The following is a 21,230-nucleotide window of genomic DNA, read 5'->3' on the forward strand; positions in this document are numbered from 1 at the left end:
GGGTATTAGGGTAAAGGATAGGGTATTAGTATTAGGGTTAAGGTTAGGGTTAGTTAGTGTTAGGGTTCGTATTAGGGCTAGGGTTCGTATTATGGTTAATATTTGGGTTAGGGTTTGTATTAGGGTTAGGGTTAGAGTATCTTTAGGGTTTGGGTTTTTGTTAGGGTTCTTGTTAGGGTTAGGGTTTGTGTAATGGTTAGGGTTAGGTTAGGGTTTGGGTTAGGGTTAGGATTAGGGTTACGGTTAGAGTTTGGTTAGGGTTATGGTATTAAGGATAGGGTTAGGTTAGGGTTAGGGTTCGTATTAGGGTTAGGGTTAGGATTAGGGGGTATTAGGGTTAGGGTTAGTGTTAGGGTTAGGTTAGGAATAGAGTCAGGGTATTTGGGTTAGTTAGGGTTACGGTTCATATTAGGGTTAGGGTTCGTATTAGGGTTAGGGTTCTTATTAGATTTAGGGTTAGGGTTCGTGTTAGTGGTAGGGTTCATATTAGGGTTAGGGTTAGAGTTAGGTTAGGGTTAGGGTATTAGCGTTAGGGTAATAGGGTTAGCGTTAGGGTTAGGCTATGAGGGTTAGGGTTAGTTATGGTTAGGGTTCGTATTAAGGTTAGGGTTAGCGTTTTAGGGTTAGGGTTAGGGTATTAGGGTTAAAGTTAGAAGTTATGGTATTAGGGTTAGGGTTCATGTTAGGGTTAGGGTTAGGGTTCGTGTTAGTGTTAGGGTTTGTGTAAGGATTAGGTTATGTTAGGGTTAGGATTAGGGTTACGGTTTGGGTTGGGTTAGGGTTATGGTATTAAGGTTAGGGTTTGGGTTAGGTTAGGGTTAGGGTTCATTTTAGTGTTAGGGTAGGGTTAGGATTAGGGTATTAGGGTTAAGGTTAGTGGTAGGGTTAGGTTAGGGTATTAGGGTTAGTTAGGGTTAGGGTTCATATTAGGGTTAGGGTTCGTATTAGGGTTAGGGTTCATATTAGGGTTAGGGTTAGATTAGCTTTAGGATTAGGGTTCGCGTTATGTTAGGGTTAGCTAGGGTTAGGGTGTTAAGCTATTAGGGTTATGGTTCGTATTAGGGTTAGGGTATTAAGCTATTAGGGTTATGGTTCGTATTAGGGTTAGGGTTCATATTAGGGTTAGGGTTTGTATTAGGGTTAGGGTTTTAGAGTTTTAGGGTTATGGTTATTAGATTAGGGTTAGGGTTACATAGGGTTAGGGTTATGGTTAGTGTTAGGGTTAGGTTATGGATAGGGTTAGGGTTCGTATTAGGGATAGGCTTGGGAAAAGGTTATTAGGGTTCGGGTTAGGGTTAGGTTATGGAAAAGGTCAGGGTCTTTACTAGGGTTAGGGTTAGGATAAGGGTATTAGGGTTAGGGTTAGGTAAGGGTTTGGGTATTAGGGTTTGGGTTAGGATTAGGGTTAGGTTAGGGTTAGGGTTAGGAAATGTGGGTTTGTGGTATTAGAGTTAGGGTTAGGGTATTAGGGTTAGGGTTAGTTAGGGTTAGGGTTCGTATAAGGGTTAGAGTTAGGGTTTGTATTAGGGTTAAGGTTCGTATTAGGGTTAGGGTAGAATTATGGTTAGGGTTAAGATAAAAGCGTTAGGGTATTATGGTTAGGGTTAGGGTTAGTTAGGGTTAGGGTTAGGACATTAGAGTAGTAGGGTTCGGGTTCGTATTAGGGTTTGGGATAGGGTTCGTTTTAGGGTTAGGGTTCGTATTAGGGTTAGGGTTAGTGTTTTAGTGTTAGGGTTAGGGTTATTAGGATTAGGTTTAGAGTTACTTAGGGATAGGGTTAGGGGTTAGTGTTCGTATTAGGGTTACAGTTAGGGTAGCGTTAGGATTAGGGTTCACGTTACGGTTAGGGTTAATGTTAGGGTTAGGGTTCGTATTAAAGGTATTAGGGTTATAGTTTGGGTTAGGATAGCATTAGAGTAAGAGTTAGTGTTAGGCTGGGATTAGGGTTAGGATTAGGGTTAGGGTTATCCTAGGGTTAGGGTATTAGGGTTAGGGTTCATATTAGGGTTAGGTTTAGGGTTAGGGATATGGTTAGGTTAGGGTTAGGGTTAGGGTATCAGGGTTAGGGTTAGTTTAGGGTTAAGGTAATAGGGAAAGGGTATTAGGGTAAAGGATAGGGTATTAGTATTAGGGTTAAGGTTAGGGTTAGTTAGTGTTAGGGTTCGTATTAGGGCTAGGGTTCGTATTATGGTTAATATTTGGGTTAAGGTTTGTATTAGGGTTAGGGTTAGAGTATCTTTAGGGTTTGGGTTTGTGTTAGGGTTCTTGTTAGGGTTAGGGTTTGTGTAAGGGTTAGGGTTAGGTTAGGGTTAGGGTTAGGATTAGGGTTACGGTTAGAGTTTGGTTAGGGTTAGGGTTATGGTATTAAGGATAGGGTTAGGGTTAGGTTAGGGTTAGGGTTCGTATTAGGGTTAGGGTTAGGATTAGGGGGTATTAGGGTTAGGGTTAGTGTTAGGGTTAGGTTAGGAATAGAGTCAGGGTATTTGGGTTAGTTAGGGTTATGGCTCATATTAGGGTTAGGGTTCGTATTAGGGTTAGGGTTCTTATTAGATTTATGGTTAGGGTTCGTGTTAGTGGTAGGGTTCATATTAGGGTTAGGGTTAGAGTTAGGTTAGGGTTAGGGTGTTAGCGTTAGGGTAATAGGGTTAGCGTTAGGGTTAGGGTTAGGGTTAGGGTTAGAGTTAGGGTAGGGTTAGGGTATTAGCGTTAGGGTAATAGGGTTAGCGTTAGGGGTAGGCTATGAGGGTTAGGGTTAGTTATGGTTAGGGTTCGTATTAAGGTTAGGGTTAGCATTTTAGGGTTAGGGTTAGGGTATTAGGGTTAGAGTTAGAAGTTATGGTATTAGGGTTAGGGTTCATGTTAGGGTTAGGGTTAGGGTTCGTGTTAGTGTTAGGGTTTGTGTAAGGATTAGGTTATGTTAGGGTTAGGATTAGGGTTACGGTTTGGGTAGGGTTAGGGTTATGGTATTAAGGTTAGGGTTAGGGTTAGGTTAGGGTTAGGGTTCATTTTAGTGTTAGGGTAGGGTTAGGATTAGGGTATTAGGGTTAAGGTTAGTGGTAGGGTTAGGTTAGGGTATTAGGGTTAGTTAGGGTTAGGGTTCATATTAGGGTTAGGGTTCGTATTAGGGTTAGGGTTCATATTAGGGTTAGGGTTAGATTAGCTTTAGGATTAGGGTTCGCGTTATGTTAGGGTTAGCTAGGGTTAGGGTGTTAAGCTATTAGGGTTATGGTTCGTATTAGGGTTAGGGTATTAAGCTATTATGGTTATGGTTCGTATTAGGGTTAGGGTTCATATTAGGGTTAGGGTTTGTATTAGGGTTAGGGTTTTAGAGTTTTAGGGTTATGGTTATTAGATTAGGGTTAGGGTTACATAGGGTTAGGGTTATGGTTAGTGTTAGGGTTAGTTATGGATAGGGTTAGGGTTCGTATTAGGGATAGGCTTAAAAAAAGGTTATTAGGGTTTGGGTTAGGGTTAGGTTATGGATAGGGTCAGGGTCTTTACTAGGGTTAGGGTTAGGATAAGGGTATTAGGGTTAGGGTTAGGTAAGGGTTTGGGTATTAGGGTTTGGGTTAGGATTAGGGTTAGGTTAGGGTTAGGGTTAGGAAATGTGGGTTTGTGGTATTAGAGTTAGGGTTAGGTTATTAGGGTTAGGGTTAGTTAGGGTTAGGGTTCATATAAGGGTTAGAGTTAAGGTTTGTATTAGGGTTAAGGTTCGTATTAGGGTTAGGGTAGAATGAGGGTTAGGGTTAAGATAAAAGCGTTAGGGTATTATGGTTAGGGTTAGGGTTAGTTAGGGTTAGGGTTAGGACATTAGAGTAGTAGGGTTAGGGTTCGTATTAGGGTTTGGGATAGGGTTCGTTTTAAGGTTAGGGTTCGTATTAGGGTTAGGGAAAGTGTTTTAGGGTTTTAGTGTTAGGGTTAGGGTTATTAGGATTAGGTTTAGCGTTACTTAGGGATAGGGTTAGGGGTTAGGGTTCGTATTAGGGTTACAGTTAGGGTAGCATTAGGATTAGGGTTCACGTTAGGGTTAGGGTTAATGTTAGGGTTAGGGTTCGTATTTGAAGTATTAGGGTTATAGTTTGGGTTAGGATAGCATTAGAGTAAGAGTTAGTGTTAGGCTGGGGTTAGGGTTAGGATTAGGGTTAGGGTTATCCTAGGGTTAGGGTATTAGGGTTAGGGTTCATATTAGGGTTAGGTTTAGGGTTAGGGATACGGTTAGGTTAGGGTTAGGGTATCAGGGTTAGGGTTAGTTTAGGGTTAAGGTAATAGGGAAAGGGTATTAGGGTAAAGGATAGGGTATTAGTATTAGGGTTAAGGTTAGGGTTAGTTAGTGTTAGGGTTCGTATTAGGGCTAGGGTTCGTATTATGGTTAATATTTGGGTTAGGGTTTGTATTAGGGTTAGGGTTAGAGTATCTTTAGGGTTTGGGTTTGTGTTAGGGTTCGTGTTAGGGTTAGGGTTTGTGTAAGGGTTAGGGTTAGGTTAGGGTTAGGGTTAGGGTTAGGATTAGGGTTACGGTTAGAGTTTGGTTAGGGTTAGGGTTATGGTATTAAGGATAGGGTTAGGGTTAGGTTAGGGTTAGGGTTCGTATTAGGGTTAGGGTAAGGGTTAGGGGGTATTAGGGTTAGGGTTAGTGTTAGGGTTAGGTTAGGAATAGAGTCAGGGTATTTGGGTTAGTTAGGGTTACGGTTCATATTAGGGTTAGGGTTCGTATTAGGGTTAGGGTTCTTATTAGATTTAGGGTTAGGGTTCGTGTTAGTGGTAGGGTTCATATTAGGGTTAGGGTTAGAGTTAGGTTAGGGTTAGGGTATTAGCGTTAGGGTAATAGGGTTAGCGTTAGGGTTAGGCTATGAGGGTTAGGGTTAGTTATGGTTAGGGTTCGTATTAAGGTTAGGGTTAGCGTTTTAGGGTTAGGGTTAGGGTGTTAGGGTTAAAGTTAGAAGTTATGGTATTAGGGTTAGGGTTCATGTTAGGGTTAGGGTTAGGGTTCGTGTTAGTGTTAGGGTTTGTGTAAGGATTAGGTTATGTTAGGGTTAGGATTAGGGTTACGGTTTGGGTTGGGTTAGGGTTATGGTATTAAGGTTAGGGTTAGGGTTAGGTTAGGGTTAGGGTTCATTTTAGTGTTAGGGTAGGGTTAGGATTAGGGTATTAGGGTTAAGGTTAGTGGTAGGGTTAGGTTAGGGTATTAGGGTTAGTTAGGGTTAGGGTTCATATTAGGGTTAGGGTTCGTATTAGGGTTAGGGTTCATATTAGGGTTAGGGTTAGATTAGCTTTAGGATTAGGGTTCGCGTTATGTTAGGGTTAGCTAGGGTTAGGGTGTTAAGCTATTAGGGTTATGGTTCGTATTAGGGTTAGGGTATTAAGCTATTATGGTTATGGTTCGTATTAGGGTTAGGGTTCGTATTAGGGTTAGGGTTTGTATTAGGGTTAGGGTTTTAGAGTTTTAGGGTTATGGTTATTAGATTAGGGTTAGGGTTACATAGGGTTAGGGTTATGGTTAGTGTTAGGGTTAGGTTATGGATAGGGTTAGGGTTCGTATTAGGGATAGGCTTAAGAAAAGGTTATTAGGGTTTGGGTTAGGGTTAGGTTATGGATAGGGTCAGGGTCTTTACTAGGGTTAGGGTTAGGATAAGGGTATTAGGGTTAGGGTTAGGTAAGGGTTTGGGTATTAGGGTTTGGGTTAGAATTAGGGTTAGGTTAGGGTTAGGGTTAGGAAATGTGGGTTTGTGGTATTAGAGTTAGGGTTAGGTTATTAGGGTTAGGGTTAGTTAGGGTTAGGGTTCGTATAAGGGTTAGAGTTAAGGTTTGTATTAGGGTTAAGGTTCGTATTAGGGTTAGGGTAGAATGAGGGTTAGGGTTAAGATAAAAGCGTTAGGGTATTATGGTTAGGGTTAGTTAGGGTTAGGGTTAGGACATTAGAGTAGTAGGGTTAGGGTTCATATTAGGGTTTGGGATAGGGTTCGTTTTAGGGTTAGGGTTCGTATTAGGGTTAGGGTTAGTATTTTAGTGTTAGGGTTAGGGTTATTAGGATTAGGTTTAGCGTTACTTAGGGATAGGGTTAGGGGTTAGGGTTCGTATTAGGGTTACAGTTAGGGTAGCGTTAGGATTAGGGTTCACGTTAGGGTTAGGGTTAATGTTAGGGTTAGGGTTCGTATTAGAAGTATTAGGGTTATAGTTTGGGTTAGGATAGCATTAGAGTAAGAGTTAGTGTTAGGCTGGGGTTAGGGTTAGGATTAGGGTTAGGGTTATCCTAGGGTTAGGGTATTAGGGTTAGGGTTCATATTAGGGTTAGGTTTAGGGTTAGGGATACGGTTAGGTTAGGGTTAGGGTTAGGGTATCAGGGTTAGGGTTAGTTTAGGGTTAAGGTAATAGGGAAAGGGTATTAGGGTAAAGGATAGGGTATTAGTATTAGGGTTAAGGTTAGGGTTAGTTAGTGTTAGGGTTCGTATTAGGGCTAGGGTTCGTATTATGGTTAATATTTGGGTTAGGGTTTGTATTAGGGTTAGGGTTAGAGTATCTTTAGGGTTTGGGTTTTTGTTAGGGTTCTTGTTAGGGTTAGGGTTTGTGTAATGGTTAGGGTTAGGTTAGGGTTTGGGTTAGGGTTAGGATTAGGGTTACGGTTAGAGTTTGGTTAGGGTTATGGTATTAAGGATAGGGTTAGGTTAGGGTTAGGGTTCGTATTAGGGTTAGGGTTAGGATTAGGGGGTATTAGGGTTAGGGTTAGTGTTAGGGTTAGGTTAGGAATAGAGTCAGGGTATTTGGGTTAGTTAGGGTTACGGTTCATATTAGGGTTAGGGTTCGTATTAGGGTTAGGGTTCTTATTAGATTTAGGGTTAGGGTTCGTGTTAGTGGTAGGGTTCATATTAGGGTTAGGGTTAGAGTTAGGTTAGGGTTAGGGTATTAGCGTTAGGGTAATAGGGTTAGCGTTAGGGTTAGGCTATGAGGGTTAGGGTTAGTTATGGTTAGGGTTCGTATTAAGGTTAGGGTTAGCGTTTTAGGGTTAGGGTTAGGGTATTAGGGTTAAAGTTAGAAGTTATGGTATTAGGGTTAGGGTTCATGTTAGGGTTAGGGTTAGGGTTCGTGTTAGTGTTAGGGTTTGTGTAAGGATTAGGTTATGTTAGGGTTAGGATTAGGGTTACGGTTTGGGTTGGGTTAGGGTTATGGTATTAAGGTTAGGGTTTGGGTTAGGTTAGGGTTAGGGTTCATTTTAGTGTTAGGGTAGGGTTAGGATTAGGGTATTAGGGTTAAGGTTAGTGGTAGGGTTAGGTTAGGGTATTAGGGTTAGTTAGGGTTAGGGTTCATATTAGGGTTAGGGTTCGTATTAGGGTTAGGGTTCATATTAGGGTTAGGGTTAGATTAGCTTTAGGATTAGGGTTCGCGTTATGTTAGGGTTAGCTAGGGATAGGGTGTTAAGCTATTAGGGTTATGGTTCGTATTAGGGTTAGGGTATTAAGCTATTAGGGTTATGGTTCGTATTAGGGTTAGGGTTCATATTAGGGTTAGGGTTTGTATTAGGGTTAGGGTTTTAGAGTTTTAGGGTTATGGTTATTAGATTAGGGTTAGGGTTACATAGGGTTAGGGTTATGGTTAGTGTTAGGGTTAGGTTATGGATAGGGTTAGGGTTCGTATTAGGGATAGGCTTGGGAAAAGGTTATTAGGGTTCGGGTTAGGGTTAGGTTATGGAAAAGGTCAGGGTCTTTACTAGGGTTAGGGTTAGGATAAGGGTATTAGGGTTAGGGTTAGGTAAGGGTTTGGGTATTAGGGTTTGGGTTAGGATTAGGGTTAGGTTAGGGTTAGGGTTAGGAAATGTGGGTTTGTGGTATTAGAGTTAGGGTTAGGGTATTAGGGTTAGGGTTAGTTAGGGTTAGGGTTCGTATAAGGGTTAGAGTTAGGGTTTGTATTAGGGTTAAGGTTCGTATTAGGGTTAGGGTAGAATTAGGGTTAGGGTTAAGATAAAAGCGTTAGGGTATTATGGTTAGGGTTAGGGTTAGTTAGGGTTAGGGTTAGGACATTAGAGTAGTAGGGTTCGGGTTCGTATTAGGGTTTGGGATAGGGTTCGTTTTAGGGTTAGGGTTCGTATTATGGTTAGGGTTAGTGTTTTAGTGTTAGGGTTAGGGTTATTAGGATTAGGTTTAGAGTTACTTAGGGATAGGGTTAGGGGTTAGTGTTCGTATTAGGGTTACAGTTAGGGTAGCGTTAGGATTAGGGTTCACGTTACGGTTAGGGTTAATGTTAGGGTTAGGGTTCGTATTAAAGGTATTAGGGTTATAGTTTGGGTTAGGATAGCATTAGAGTAAGAGTTAGTGTTAGGCTGGGATTAGGGTTAGGATTAGGGTTAGGGTTATCCTAGGGTTAGGGTATTAGGGTTAGGGTTCATATTAGGGTTAGGTTTAGGGTTAGGGATACGGTTAGGTTAGGGTTAGGGTTAGGGTATCAGGGTTAGGGTTAGTTTAGGGTTAAGGTAATAGGGAAAGGGTATTAGGGTAAAGGATAGGGTATTAGTATTAGGGTTAAGGTTAGGGTTAGTTAGTGTTAGGGTTCGTATTAGGGCTAGGGTTCGTATTATGGTTAATATTTGGGTTAAGGTTTGTATTAGGGTTAGGGTTAGAGTATCTTTAGGGTTTGGGTTTGTGTTAGGGTTCTTGTTAGGGTTAGGGTTTGTGTAAGGGTTAGGGTTAGGTTAGGGTTAGGGTTAGGATTAGGGTTACGGTTAGAGTTTGGTTAGGGTTAGGGTTATGGTATTAAGGATAGGGTTAGGGTTAGGTTAGGGTTAGGGTTCGTATTAGGGTTAGGGTTAGGATTAGGGGGTATTAGGGTTAGGGTTAGTGTTAGGGTTAGGTTAGGAATAGAGTCAGGGTATTTGGGTTAGTTAGGGTTACGGCTCATATTAGGGTTAGGGTTCGTATTAGGGTTAGGGTTCTTATTAGATTTATGGTTAGGGTTCGTGTTAGTGGTAGGGTTCATATTAGGGTTAGGGTTAGAGTTAGGTTAGGGTTAGGGTGTTAGCGTTAGGGTAATAGGGTTAGCGTTAGGGTTAGGGTTAGGGTTAGGGTTAGAGTTAGGTTAGGGTTAGGGTATTAGCGTTAGGGTAATAGGGTTAGCGTTAGGGGTAGGCTATGAGGGTTAGGGTTAGTTATGGTTAGGGTTCGTATTAAGGTTAGGGTTAGCATTTTAGGGTTAGGGTTAGGGTATTAGGGTTAGAGTTAGAAGTTATGGTATTAGGGTTAGGGTTCATGTTAGGGTTAGGGTTAGGGTTCGTGTTAGTGTTAGGGTTTGTGTAAGGATTAGGTTATGTTAGGGTTAGGATTAGGGTTACGGTTTGGGTAGGGTTAGGGTTATGGTATTAAGGTTAGGGTTAGGGTTAGGTTAGGGTTAGGGTTCATTTTAGTGTTAGGGTAGGGTTAGGGTTAGGGTATTAGGGTTAAGGTTAGTGGTAGGGTTAGGTTAGGGTATTAGGGTTAGTTAGGGTTAGGGTTCATATTAGGGTTAGGGTTAGAGTATCTTTAGGGTTTGGGTTTTTGTTAGGGTTCTTGTTAGGGTTAGGGTTTGTGTAAGGGTTAGGGTTAGGTTAGGGTTAGGGTTAGGGTTAGGATTAGGGTTACGGTTAGAGTTTGGTTAGGGTTATGGTATTAAGGATAGGGTTAGGGTTAGGTTAGGGTTCGTATTAGGGTTAGGGTTAGGATTAGGGGGTATTAGGGTTAGAGTTAGTGTTAGGGTTAGGTTAGGAATAGAGTCAGGGTATTTGGGTTAGTTAGGGTTACGGTTCATATTAGGGTTAGGGTTCGTATTAGGGTTAGGGTTCTTATTAGATTTAGGGTTAGGGTTCGTGTTAGTGGTAGGGTTCATATTACGGTTAGGGTTAGAGTTAGGTTAGGGTTAGGGTATTAGCGTTAGGGTAATAGGGTTAGCGTTAGGGTTAGGCTATGAGGGTTAGGGTTAGTTATGGTTAGGGTTCGTATTAAGGTTAGGGTTAGCGTTTTAGGGTTAGGGTTAGGGTATTAGGGTTAAAGTTAGAAGTTATGGTATTAGGGTTAGGGTTCATGTTAGGGTTAGGGTTAGGGTTCGTGTTAGTGTTAGGGTTTGTGTAAGGATTAGGTTATGTTAGGGTTAGGATTAGGGTTACGGTTTGGGTTGGGTTAGGGTTATGGTATTAAGGTTAGGGTTAGGGTTAGGGTTAGGTTAGGGTTCATTTTAGTGTTAGGGTAGGGTTAGGATTAGGGTATTAGGGTTAAGGTTAGTGGTAGGGTTAGGTTAGGGTATTAGGGTTAGTTAGGGTTAGGGTTCATATTAGGGTTAGGGTTCGTATTAGGGTTAGGGTTCATATTAGGGTTAGGGTTAGATTAGCTTTAGGATTAGGGTTCGCGTTATGTTAGGGTTAGCTAGGGTTAGGGTGTTAAGCTATTAGGGTTATGGTTCGTATTAGGGTTAGGGTATTAAGCTATTAGGGTTATGGTTCGTATTAGGGTTAGGGTTCGTATTAGGGTTAGGGTTTGTATTAGGGTTTGGGTTTTAGAGTTTTAGGGTTATGGTTATTAGATTAGGGTTAGGGTTATATAGGGTTAGGGTTATGGTTAGTGTTAGGGTTAGGTTATGGATAGGGTTAGGGTTCGTATTAGGGATAGGCTTGGGAAAAGGTTATTAGGGTTCGGGTTAGGGTTAGGTTATGGAAAAGGTCAGGGTCTTTACTAGGGTTAGGGTTAGGATAAGGGTATTAGGGTTAGGGTTAGGTAAGGGTTTGGGTATTAGGGTTTGGGTTAGGATTAGGGTTAGGTTAGGGTTAGGGTTAGAAAATGTGGGTTTGTGGTATTAGAGTTAGGGTTAGGGTATTAGGGTTAGGGTTAGTTAGGGTTAGGGTTCGTATAAGGGTTAGAGTTAGGGTTTGTATTAGGGTTAAGGTTCGTATTAGGGTTAGGGTAGAATTAGGGTTAGGGTTAAGATAAAAGCGTTAGGGTATTATGGTTAGGGTTAGGGTTAGTTAGGGTTAGGGTTAGGACATTAGAGTAGTAGGGTTCGGGTTCGTATTAGGGTTTGGGATAGGGTTCGTTTTAGGGTTAGGGTTCGTATTAGGGTTATGGTTAGTGTTTTAGTGTTAGGGTTAGGGTTATTAGGATTAGGTTTAGAGTTACTTAGGGATAGGGTTAGGGGTTAGTGTTCGTATTAGGGTTACAGTTAGGGTAGCGTTAGGATTAGGGTTCACGTTACGGTTAGGGTTAATGTTAGGGTTAGGGTTCGTATTAGAGGTATTAGGGTTATAGTTTGGGTTAGGATAGCATTAGAGTAAGAGTTAGTGTTAGGCTGGGATTAGGGTTAGGATTAGGGTTAGGGTTATCCTAGGGTTAGGGTATTAGGGTTAGGGTTCATATTAGGGTTAGGTTTAGGGTTAGGGATACGGTTAGGTTAGGGTTAGGGTTAGGGTATCAGGGTTAGGGTTAGTTTAGGGTTAAGGTAATAGGGAAAGGGTATTAGGGTAAAGGATAGGGTATTAGTATTAGGGTTAAGGTTAGGGTTAGTTAGTGTTAGGGTTCGTATTAGGGCTAGGGTTCGTATTATGGTTAATATTTGGGTTAAGGTTTGTATTAGGGTTAGGGTTAGAGTATCTTTAGGGTTTGGGTTTGTGTTAGGGTTCTTGTTAGGGTTAGGGTTTGTGTAAGGGTTAGGGTTAGGTTAGGGTTAGGGTTAGGATTAGGGTTACGGTTAGAGTTTGGTTAGGGTTAGGGTTAGGGTTAGGGTTAGGGTATTAGGGTTAGGGTTCATATTAGGGTTAGGTTTAGGGTTAGGGATACGGTTAGGTTAGGATTAGGGTTAGGGTATCAGGGTTAGGGTTAGTTTAGGGTAAAGGTAATAGGGAAAGGGTATTAGGGTAAAGGATAGGGTATTAGTATTAGGGTTAAGGTTAGGGTTAGTTAGTGTTAGGGTTCGTATTAGGGCTAGGGTTCATATTATGGTTAATATTTGGGTTAAGGTTTGTATTAGGGTTAGGGTTAGAGTATCTTTAGGGTTTGGGTTTGTGTTAGGGTTCGTGTTAGGGTTAGGGTTTGTGTAAGGGTTAGGGTTAGGTTAGGGTTAGGGTTAGGGTTAGGATTAGGGTTACGGTTAGAGTTTGGTTAGGGTTAGGGTTATGGTATTAAGGATAGGGTTAGGGTTAGGTTAGGGTTAGGGTTCGTATTAGGGTTAGGGTAAGGGTTAGGGGGTATTAGGGTTAGGGTTAGGGTTAGTGTTAGGGTTAGGTTAGGAATAGAGTCAGGGTATTTGGGTTAGTTAGGGTTACGGTTCATATTAGGGTTAGGGTTCGTATTAGGGTTAGGGTTCTTATTAGATTTAGGGTTAGGGTTCGTGTTAGTGGTAGGGTTCATATTAGGGTTAGGGTTAGAGTTAGGTTAGGGTTAGGGTATTAGCGTTAGGGTAATAGGGTTAGCGTTAGGGTTAGGCTATGAGGGTTAGGGTTAGTTATGGTTAGGGTTCGTATTAAGGTTAGGGTTAGCGTTTTAGGGTTAGGGTATTAGGGTTAAAGTTAGAAGTTATGGTATTAGGGTTAGGGTTCATGTTAGGGTTAGGGTTAGGGTTCGGTTTGGGTTTAGGGTTAGGGTTAGGGTTTGTGTAAGGATTAGGTTATGTTAGGGTTAGGATTAGGGTTACGGTTTGGGTTGGGTTAGGGTTATGGTATTAAGGTTAGGGTTAGGGTTAGGTTAGGGTTAGGGTTCATTTTAGTGTTAGGGTAGGGTTAGGATTAGGGTATTAGGGTTAAGGTTAGTGGTAGGGTTAGGTTAGGGTATTAGGGTTAGTTAGGGTTAGGGTTCATATTAGGGTTAGGGTTCGTATTAGGGTTAGGGTTCATATTAGGGTTAGGGTTAGATTAGCTTTAGGATTAGGGTTCGCGTTATGTTAGGGTTAGCTAGGGTTAGGGTGTTAAGCTATTAGGGTTATGGTTCGTATTAGGGTTAGGGTATTAAGCTATTATGGTTATGGTTCGTATTAGGGTTAGGGTTCATATTAGGGTTAGGGTTTGTATTAGGGTTAGGGTTTTAGAGTTTTAGGGTTATGGTTATTAGATTAGGGTTAGGGTTACATAGGGTTAGGGTTATGGTTAGTGTTAGGGTTAGTTATGGATAGGGTTAGGGTTCGTATTAGGGATAGGCTTAAGAAAAGGTTATTAGGGTTTGGGTTAGGGTTAGGTTATGGATAGGGTCAGGGTCTTTACTAGGGTTAGGGTTAGGATAAGGGTATTAGGGTTAGGGTTAGGTAAGGGTTTGGGTATTAGGGTTTGGGTTAGGATTAGGGTTAGGTTAGGGTTAGGGTTAGGAAATGTGGGTTTGTGGTATTAGAGTTAGGGTTAGGTTATTAGGGTTAGGGTTAGTTAGGGTTAGGGTTCATATAAGGGTTAGAGTTAAGGTTTGTATTAGGGTTAAGGTTTGTATTAGGGTTAGGGTAGAATGAGGGTTAGGGTTAAGATAAAAGCGTTAGGGTATTATGGTTAGGGTTAGGGTTAGTTAGGGTTAGGGTTAGGACATTAGAGTAGTAGGGTTAGGGTTCGTATTAGGGTTTGGGATAGGGTTCGTTTTAAGGTTAGGGTTCGTATTAGGGTTAGGGAAAGTGTTTTAGGGTTTTAGTGTTAGGGTTAGGGTTATTAGGATTAGGTTTAGCGTTACTTAGGGATAGGGTTAGGGGTTAGGGTTCGTATTAGGGTTACAGTTAGGGTAGCATTAGGATTAGGGTTCACGTTAGGGTTAGGGTTAATGTTAGGGTTAGGGTTCGTATTTGAAGTATTAGGGTTATAGTTTGGGTTAGGATAGCATTAGAGTAAGAGTTAGTGTTAGGCTGGGGTTAGGGTTAGGATTAGGGTTAGGGTTATCCTAGGGTTAGGGTATTAGGGTTAGGGTTCATATTAGGGTTAGGTTTAGGGTTAGGGATACGGTTAGGTTAGGGTTAGGGTATCAGGGTTAGGGTTAGTTTAGGGTTAAGGTAATAGGGAAAGGGTATTAGGGTAAAGGATAGGGTATTAGTATTAGGGTTAAGGTTAGGGTTAGTTAGTGTTAGGGTTCGTATTAGGGCTAGGGTTCGTATTATGGTTAATATTTGGGTTAGGGTTTGTATTAGGGTTAGGGTTAGAGTATCTTTAGGGTTTGGGTTTGTGTTAGGGTTCGTGTTAGGGTTAGGGTTTGTGTAAGGGTTAGGGTTAGGTTAGGGTTAGGGTTAGGGTTAGGATTAGGGTTACGGTTAGAGTTTGGTTAGGGTTAGGGTTATGGTATTAAGGATAGGGTTAGGGTTAGGTTAGGGTTAGGGTTCGTATTAGGGTTAGGGTAAGGGTTAGGGGGTATTAGGGTTAGGGTTAGTGTTAGGGTTAGGTTAGGAATAGAGTCAGGGTATTTGGGTTAGTTAGGGTTACGGTTCATATTAGGGTTAGGGTTCGTATTAGGGTTAGGGTTCTTATTAGATTTAGGGTTAGGGTTCGTGTTAGTGGTAGGGTTCATATTAGGGTTAGGGTTAGAGTTAGGTTAGGGTTAGGGTATTAGCGTTAGGGTAATAGGGTTAGCGTTAGGGTTAGGCTATGAGGGTTAGGGTTAGTTATGGTTAGGGTTCGTATTAAGGTTAGGGTTAGCGTTTTAGGGTTAGGGTTAGGGTATTAGGGTTAAAGTTAGAAGTTATGGTATTAGGGTTAGGGTTCATGTTAGGGTTAGGGTTAGGGTTCGTGTTAGTGTTAGGGTTTGTGTAAGGATTAGGTTATGTTAGGGTTAGGATTAGGGTTACGGTTTGGGTTGGGTTAGGGTTATGGTATTAAGGTTAGGGTTAGGGTTAGGTTAGGGTTAGGGTTCATTTTAGTGTTAGGGTAGGGTTAGGATAAGGGTATTAGGGTTAAGGTTAGTGGTAGGGTTAGGTTAGGGTATTAGGGTTAGTTAGGGTTAGGGTTCATATTAGGGTTAGGGTTCGTATTAGGGTTAGGGTTCATATTAGGGTTAGGGTTAGATTAGCTTTAGGATTAGGGTTCGCGTTATGTTAGGGTTAGCTAGGGTTAGGGTGTTAAGCTATTAGGGTTATGGTTCGTATTAGGGTTAGGGTATTAAGCTATTATGGTTATGGTTCGTATTAGGGTTAGGGTTCATATTAGGGTTAGGGTTTGTATTAGGGTTAGGGTTTTAGAGTTTTAGGGTTATGGTTATTAGATTAGGGTTAGGGTTACATAGGGTTAGGGTTATGGTTAGTGTTAGGGTTAGGTTATGGATAGGGTTAGGGTTCGTATTAGGGATAGGCTTAAGAAAAGGTTATTAGGGTTTGGGTTAGGGTTAGGTTATGGATAGGGTCAGGGTCTTTACTAGGGTTAGGGTTAGGATAAGGGTATTAGGGTTAGGGTTAGGTAAGGGTTTGGGTATTAGGGTTTGGGTTAGGATTAGGGTTAGGTTAGGGTTAGGGTTAGGAAATGTGGGTTTGTGGTATTAGAGTTAGGGTTAGGTTATTAGGGTTAGGGTTAGTTAGGGTTAGGGTTCGTATAAGGGTTAGAGTTAAGGTTTGTATTAGGGTTAAGGTTCGTATTAGGGTTAGGGTAGAATGAGGGTTAGGGTTAAGATAAAAGCGTTAGGGTATTATGGTTAGGGTTAGGGTTAGTTAGGGTTAGGGTTAGGACATTAGAGTAGTAGGGTTAGGGTTCATATTAGGGTTTGGGATAGGGTTCGTTTTAGGGTTAGGGTTCGTATTAGGGTTAGGGTTAGTATTTTAGTGTTAGGGTTAGGGTTATTAGGATTAGGTTTAGCGTTACTTAGGGATAGGGTTAGGGGTTAGGGTTCGTATTAGGGTTACAGTTAGGGTAGCGTTAGGATTAGGGTTCACGTTAGGGTTAGGGTTAATGTTAGGGTTAGGGTTCGTATTAGAAGTATTAGGGTTATAGTTTGGGTTAGGATAGCATTAGAGTAAGAGTTAGTGTTAGGCTGGGGTTAGGGTTAGGATTAGGGTTAGGGTTATCCTAGGGTTAGGGTATTAGGGTTAGGGTTCATATTAGGGTTACGTTTAGGGTTAGGGATACGGTTAGGTTAGGGTTAGGGTTAGGGTATCAGGGTTAGGGTTAGTTTAGGGTTAAGGTAATAGGGAAAGGGTATTAGGGTAAAGGATAGGGTATTAGTATTAGGGTTAAGGTTAGGGTTAGTTAGTGTTAGGGTTCGTATTAGGGCTAGGGTTCGTATTATGGTTAATATTTGGGTTAGGGTTTGTATTAGGGTTAGGGTTAGAGTATCTTTAGGGTTTGGGTTTTTGTTAGGGTTCTTGTTAGGGTTAGGGTTTGTGTAATGGTTAGGGTTAGGTTAGGGTTTGGGTTAGGGTTAGGATTAGGGTTACGGTTAGAGTTTGGTTAGGGTTATGGTATTAAGGATAGGGTTAGGTTAGGGTTAGGGTTCGTATTAGGGTTAGGGTTAGGATTAGGGGGTATTAGGGTTAGGGTTAGTGTTAGGGTTAGGTTAGGAATAGAGTCAGGGTATTTGGGTTAGTTAGGGTTACGGTTCATATTAGGGTTAGGGTTCGTATTAGGGTTAGGGTTCTTATTAGATTTAGGGTTAGGGTTCGTGTTAGTGGTAGGGTTCATATTAGGGTTAGGGTTAGAGTTAGGTTAGGGTTAGGGTATTAGCGTTAGGGTAATAGGGTTAGCGTTAGGGTTAGGCTATGAGGGTTAGGGTTAGTTATGGTTAGGGTTCGTATTAAGGTTAGGGTTAGCGTTTTAGGGTTAGGGTTAGGGTATTAGGGTTAAAGTTAGAAGTTATGGTATTAGGGTTAGGGTTCATGTTAGGGTTAGGGTTAGGGTTCGTGTTAGTGTTAGGGTTTGTGTAAGGATTAGGTTATGTTAGGGTTAGGATTAGGGTTACGGTTTGGGTTGGGTTAGGGTTATGGTATTAAGGTTAGGGTTTGGGTTAGGTTAGGGTTAGGGTTCATTTTAGTGTTAGGGTAGGGTTAGGATTAGGGTATTAGGGTTAAGGTTAGTGGTAGGGTTAGGTTAGGGTATTAGGGTTAGTTAGGGTTAGGGTTCATATTAGGGTTAGGGTTCGTATTAGGGTTAGGGTTCATATTAGGGTTAGGGTTAGATTAGCTTTAGGATTAGGGTTCGCGTTATGTTAGGGTTAGCTAGGGTTAGGGTGTTAAGCTATTAGGGTTATGTTTCGTATTAGGGTTAGGGTATTAAGCTATTAGGGTTATGGTTCGTATTAGGGTTAGGGTTCATATTAGGGTTAGGGTTTGTATTAGGGTTAGGGTTTTAGAGTTTTAGGGTTATGGTTATTAGATTAGGGTTAGGGTTACATAGGGTTAGGGTTATGGTTAGTGTTAGGGTTAGGTTATGGATAGGGTTAGGGTTCGTATTAGGGATAGGCTTGGGAAAAGGTTATTAGGGTTCGGGTTAGGGTTAGGTTATGGAAAAGGTCAGGGTCTTTACTAGGGTTAGGGTTAGGATAAGGGTATTAGGGTTAGGGTTAGGTAAGGGTTTGGGTATTAGGGTTTGGGTTAGGATTAGGGTTAGGTTAGGGTTAGGGTTAGGAAATGTGGGTTTGTGGTATTAGAGTTAGGGTTAGGGTATTAGGGTTAGGGTTAGTTAGGGTTAGGGTTCGTATAAGGGTTAGAGTTAGGGTTTGTATTAGGGTTAAGGTTCGTATTAGGGTTAGGGTAGAATTATGGTTAGGGTTAAGATAAAAGCGTTAGGGTATTATGGTTAGGGTTAGGGTTAGTTAGGGTTAGGGTTAGGACATTAGAGTAGTAGGGTTCGGGTTCGTATTAGGGTTTGGGATAGGGTTCGTTTTAGGGTTAGGGTTCGTATTAGGGTTAGGGTTAGTGTTTTAGTGTTAGGGTTAGGGTTATTAGGATTAGGTTTAGAGTTACTTAGGGATAGGGTTAGGGGTTAGTGTTCGTATTAGGGTTACAGTTAGGGTAGCGTTAGGATTAGGGTTCACGTTACGGTTAGGGTTAATGTTAGGGTTAGGGTTCGTATTAAAGGTATTAGGGTTATAGTTTGGGTTAGGATAGCATTAGAGTAAGAGTTAGTGTTAGGCTGGGATTAGGGTTAGGATTAGGGTTAGGGTTATCCTAGGGTTAGGGTATTAGGGTTAGGGTTCATATTAGGGTTAGGTTTAGGGTTAGGGATACGGTTAGGTTAGGGTTAGGGTTAGGGTATCAGGGTTAGGGTTAGTTTAGGGTTAAGGTAATAGGGAAAGGGTATTAGGGTAAAGGATAGGGTATTAGTATTAGGGTTAAGGTTAGGGTTAGTTAGTGTTAGGGTTCGTATTAGGGCTAGGGTTCGTATTATGGTTAATATTTGGGTTAAGGTTTGTATTAGGGTTAGGGTTAGAGTATCTTTAGGGTTTGGGTTTGTGTTAGGGTTCTTGTTAGGGTTAGGGTTTGTGTAAGGGTTAGGGTTAGGTTAGGGTTAGGGTTAGGATTAGGGTTACGGTTAGAGTTTGGTTAGGGTTAGGGTTATGGTATTAAGGATAGGGTTAGGGTTAGGTTAGGGTTAGGGTTCGTATTAGGGTTAGGGTTAGGATTAGGGGGTATTAGGGTTAGGGTTAGTGTTAGGGTTAGGTTAGGAATAGAGTCAGGGTATTTGGGTTAGTTAGGGTTATGGCTCATATTAGGGTTAGGGTTCGTATTAGGGTTAGGGTTCTTATTAGATTTATGGTTAGGGTTCGTGTTAGTGGTAGGGTTCATATTAGGGTTAGGGTTAGAGTTAGGTTAGGGTTAGGGTGTTAGCGTTAGGGTAATAGGGTTAGCGTTAGGGTTAGGGTTAGGGTTAGGGTTAGAGTTAGGGTAGGGTTAGGGTATTAGCGTTAGGGTAATAGGGTTAGCGTTAGGGGTAGGCTATGAGGGTTAGGGTTAGTTATGGTTAGGGTTCGTATTAAGGTTAGGGTTAGCATTTTAGGGTTAGGGTTAGGGTATTAGGGTTAGAGTTAGAAGTTATGGTATTAGGGTTAGGGTTCATGTTAGGGTTAGGGTTAGGGTTCGTGTTAGTGTTAGGGTTTGTGTAAGGATTAGGTTATGTTAGGGTTAGGATTAGGGTTACGGTTTGGGTAGGGTTAGGGTTATGGTATTAAGGTTAGGGTTAGGGTTAGGTTAGGGTTAGGGTTCATTTTAGTGTTAGGGTAGGGTTAGGATTAGGGTATTAGGGTTAAGGTTAGTGGTAGGGTTAGGTTAGGGTATTAGGGTTAGTTAGGGTTAGGGTTCATATTAGGGTTAGGGTTCGTATTAGGGTTAGGGTTCATATTAGGGTTAGGGTTAGATTAGCTTTAGGATTAGGGTTCGCGTTATGTTAGGGTTAGCTAGGGTTAGGGTGTTAAGCTATTAGGGTTATGGTTCGTATTAGGGTTAGGGTATTAAGCTATTATGGTTATGGTTCGTATTAGGGTTAGGGTTCATATTAGGGTTAGGGTTTGTATTAGGGTTAGGGTTTTAGAGTTTTAGGGTTATGGTTATTAGATTAGGGTTAGGGTTACATAGGGTTAGGGTTATGGTTAGTGTTAGGGTTAGTTATGGATAGGGTTAGGGTTCGTATTAGGGATAGGCTTAAGAAAAGGTTATTAGGGTTTGGGTTAGGGTTAGGTTATGGATAGGGTCAGGGTCTTTACTAGGGTTAGGGTTAGGATAAGGGTATTAGGGTTAGGGTTAGGTAAGGGTTTGGGTATTAGGGTTTGGGTTAGGATTAGGGTTAGGTTAGGGTTAGGGTTAGGAAATGTGGGTTTGTGGTATTAGAGTTAGGGTTAGGTTATTAGGGTTAGGGTTAGTTAGGGTTAGGGTTCATATAAGGGTTAGAGTTAAGGTTTGTATTAGGGTTAAGGTTCGTATTAGGGTTAGGGTAGAATGAGGGTTAGGGTTAAGATAAAAGCGTTAGGGTATTATGGTTAGGGTTAGGGTTAGTTAGGGTTAGGGTTAGGACATTAGAGTAGTAGGGTTAGGGTTCGTATTAGGGTTTGGGATAGGGTTCGTTTTAAGGTTAGGGTTCGTATTAGGGTTAGGGAAAGTGTTTTAGGGTTTTAGTGTTAGGGTTAGGGTTATTAGGATTAGGTTTAGCGTTACTTAGGGATAGGGTTAGGGGTTAGGGTTCGTATTAGGGTTACAGTTAGGGTAGCATTAGGATTAGGGTTCACGTTAGGGTTAGGGTTAATGTTAGGGTTAGGGTTCGTATTTGAAGTATTAGGGTTATAGTTTGGGTTAGGATAGCATTAGAGTAAGAGTTAGTGTTAGGCTGGGGTTAGGGTTAGGATTAGGGTTAGGGTTATCCTAGGGTTAGGGTATTAGGGTTAGGGTTCATATTAGGGTTAGGTTTAGGGTTAGGGATACGGTTAGGTTAGGGTTAGGGTATCAGGGTTAGGGTTAGTTTAGGGTTAAGGTAATAGGGAAAGGGTATTAGGGTAAAGGATAGGGTATTAGTATTAGGGTTAAGGTTAGGGTTAGTTAGTGTTAGGGTTCGTATTAGGGCTAGGGTTCGTATTATGGTTAATATTTGGGTTAGGGTTTGTATTAGGGTTAGGGTTAGAGTATCTTTAGGGTTTGGGTTTGTGTTAGGGTTCGTGTTAGGGTTAGGGTTTGTGTAAGGGTTAGGGTTAGGTTAGGGTTAGGGTTAGGGTTAGGATTAGGGTTACGGTTAGAGTTTGGTTAGGGTTAGGGTTATGGTATTAAGGATAGGGTTAGGGTTAGGTTAGGGTTAGGGTTCGTATTAGGGTTAGGGTAAGGGTTAGGGGGTATTAGGGTTAGGGTTAGTGTTAGGGTTAGGTTAGGAATAGAGTCAGGGTATTTGGGTTAGTTAGGGTTACGGTTCATATTAGGGTTAGGGTTCGTATTAGGGTTAGGGTTCTTATTAGATTTAGGGTTAGGGTTCGTGTTAGTGGTAGGGTTCATATTAGGGTTAGGGTTAGAGTTAGGTTAGGGTTAGGGTATTAGCGTTAGGGTAATAGGGTTAGCGTTAGGGTTAGGCTATGAGGGTTAGGGTTAGTTATGGTTAGGGTTCGTATTAAGGTTAGGGTTAGCGTTTTAGGGTTAGGGTTAGGGTATTAGGGTTAAAGTTAGAAGTTATGGTATTAGGGTTAGGGTTCATGTTAGGGTTAGGGTTCGTGTTAGTGTTAGGGTTTGTGTAAGGATTAGGTTATGTTAGGGTTAGGATTAGGGTTACGGTTTGGGTTGGGTTAGGGTTATGGTATTAAGGTTAGGGTTAGGGTTAGGTTAGGGTTAGGGTTCATTTTAGTGTTAGGGTAGGGTTAGGATTAGGGTATTAGGGTTAAG

The sequence above is a fragment of the Pseudophryne corroboree genome, chromosome 9, assembly GCF_028390025.1.
Source record: "Pseudophryne corroboree isolate aPseCor3 chromosome 9, aPseCor3.hap2, whole genome shotgun sequence".
NCBI classification, from domain to species: Eukaryota; Metazoa; Chordata; class Amphibia; order Anura; family Myobatrachidae; genus Pseudophryne; species Pseudophryne corroboree.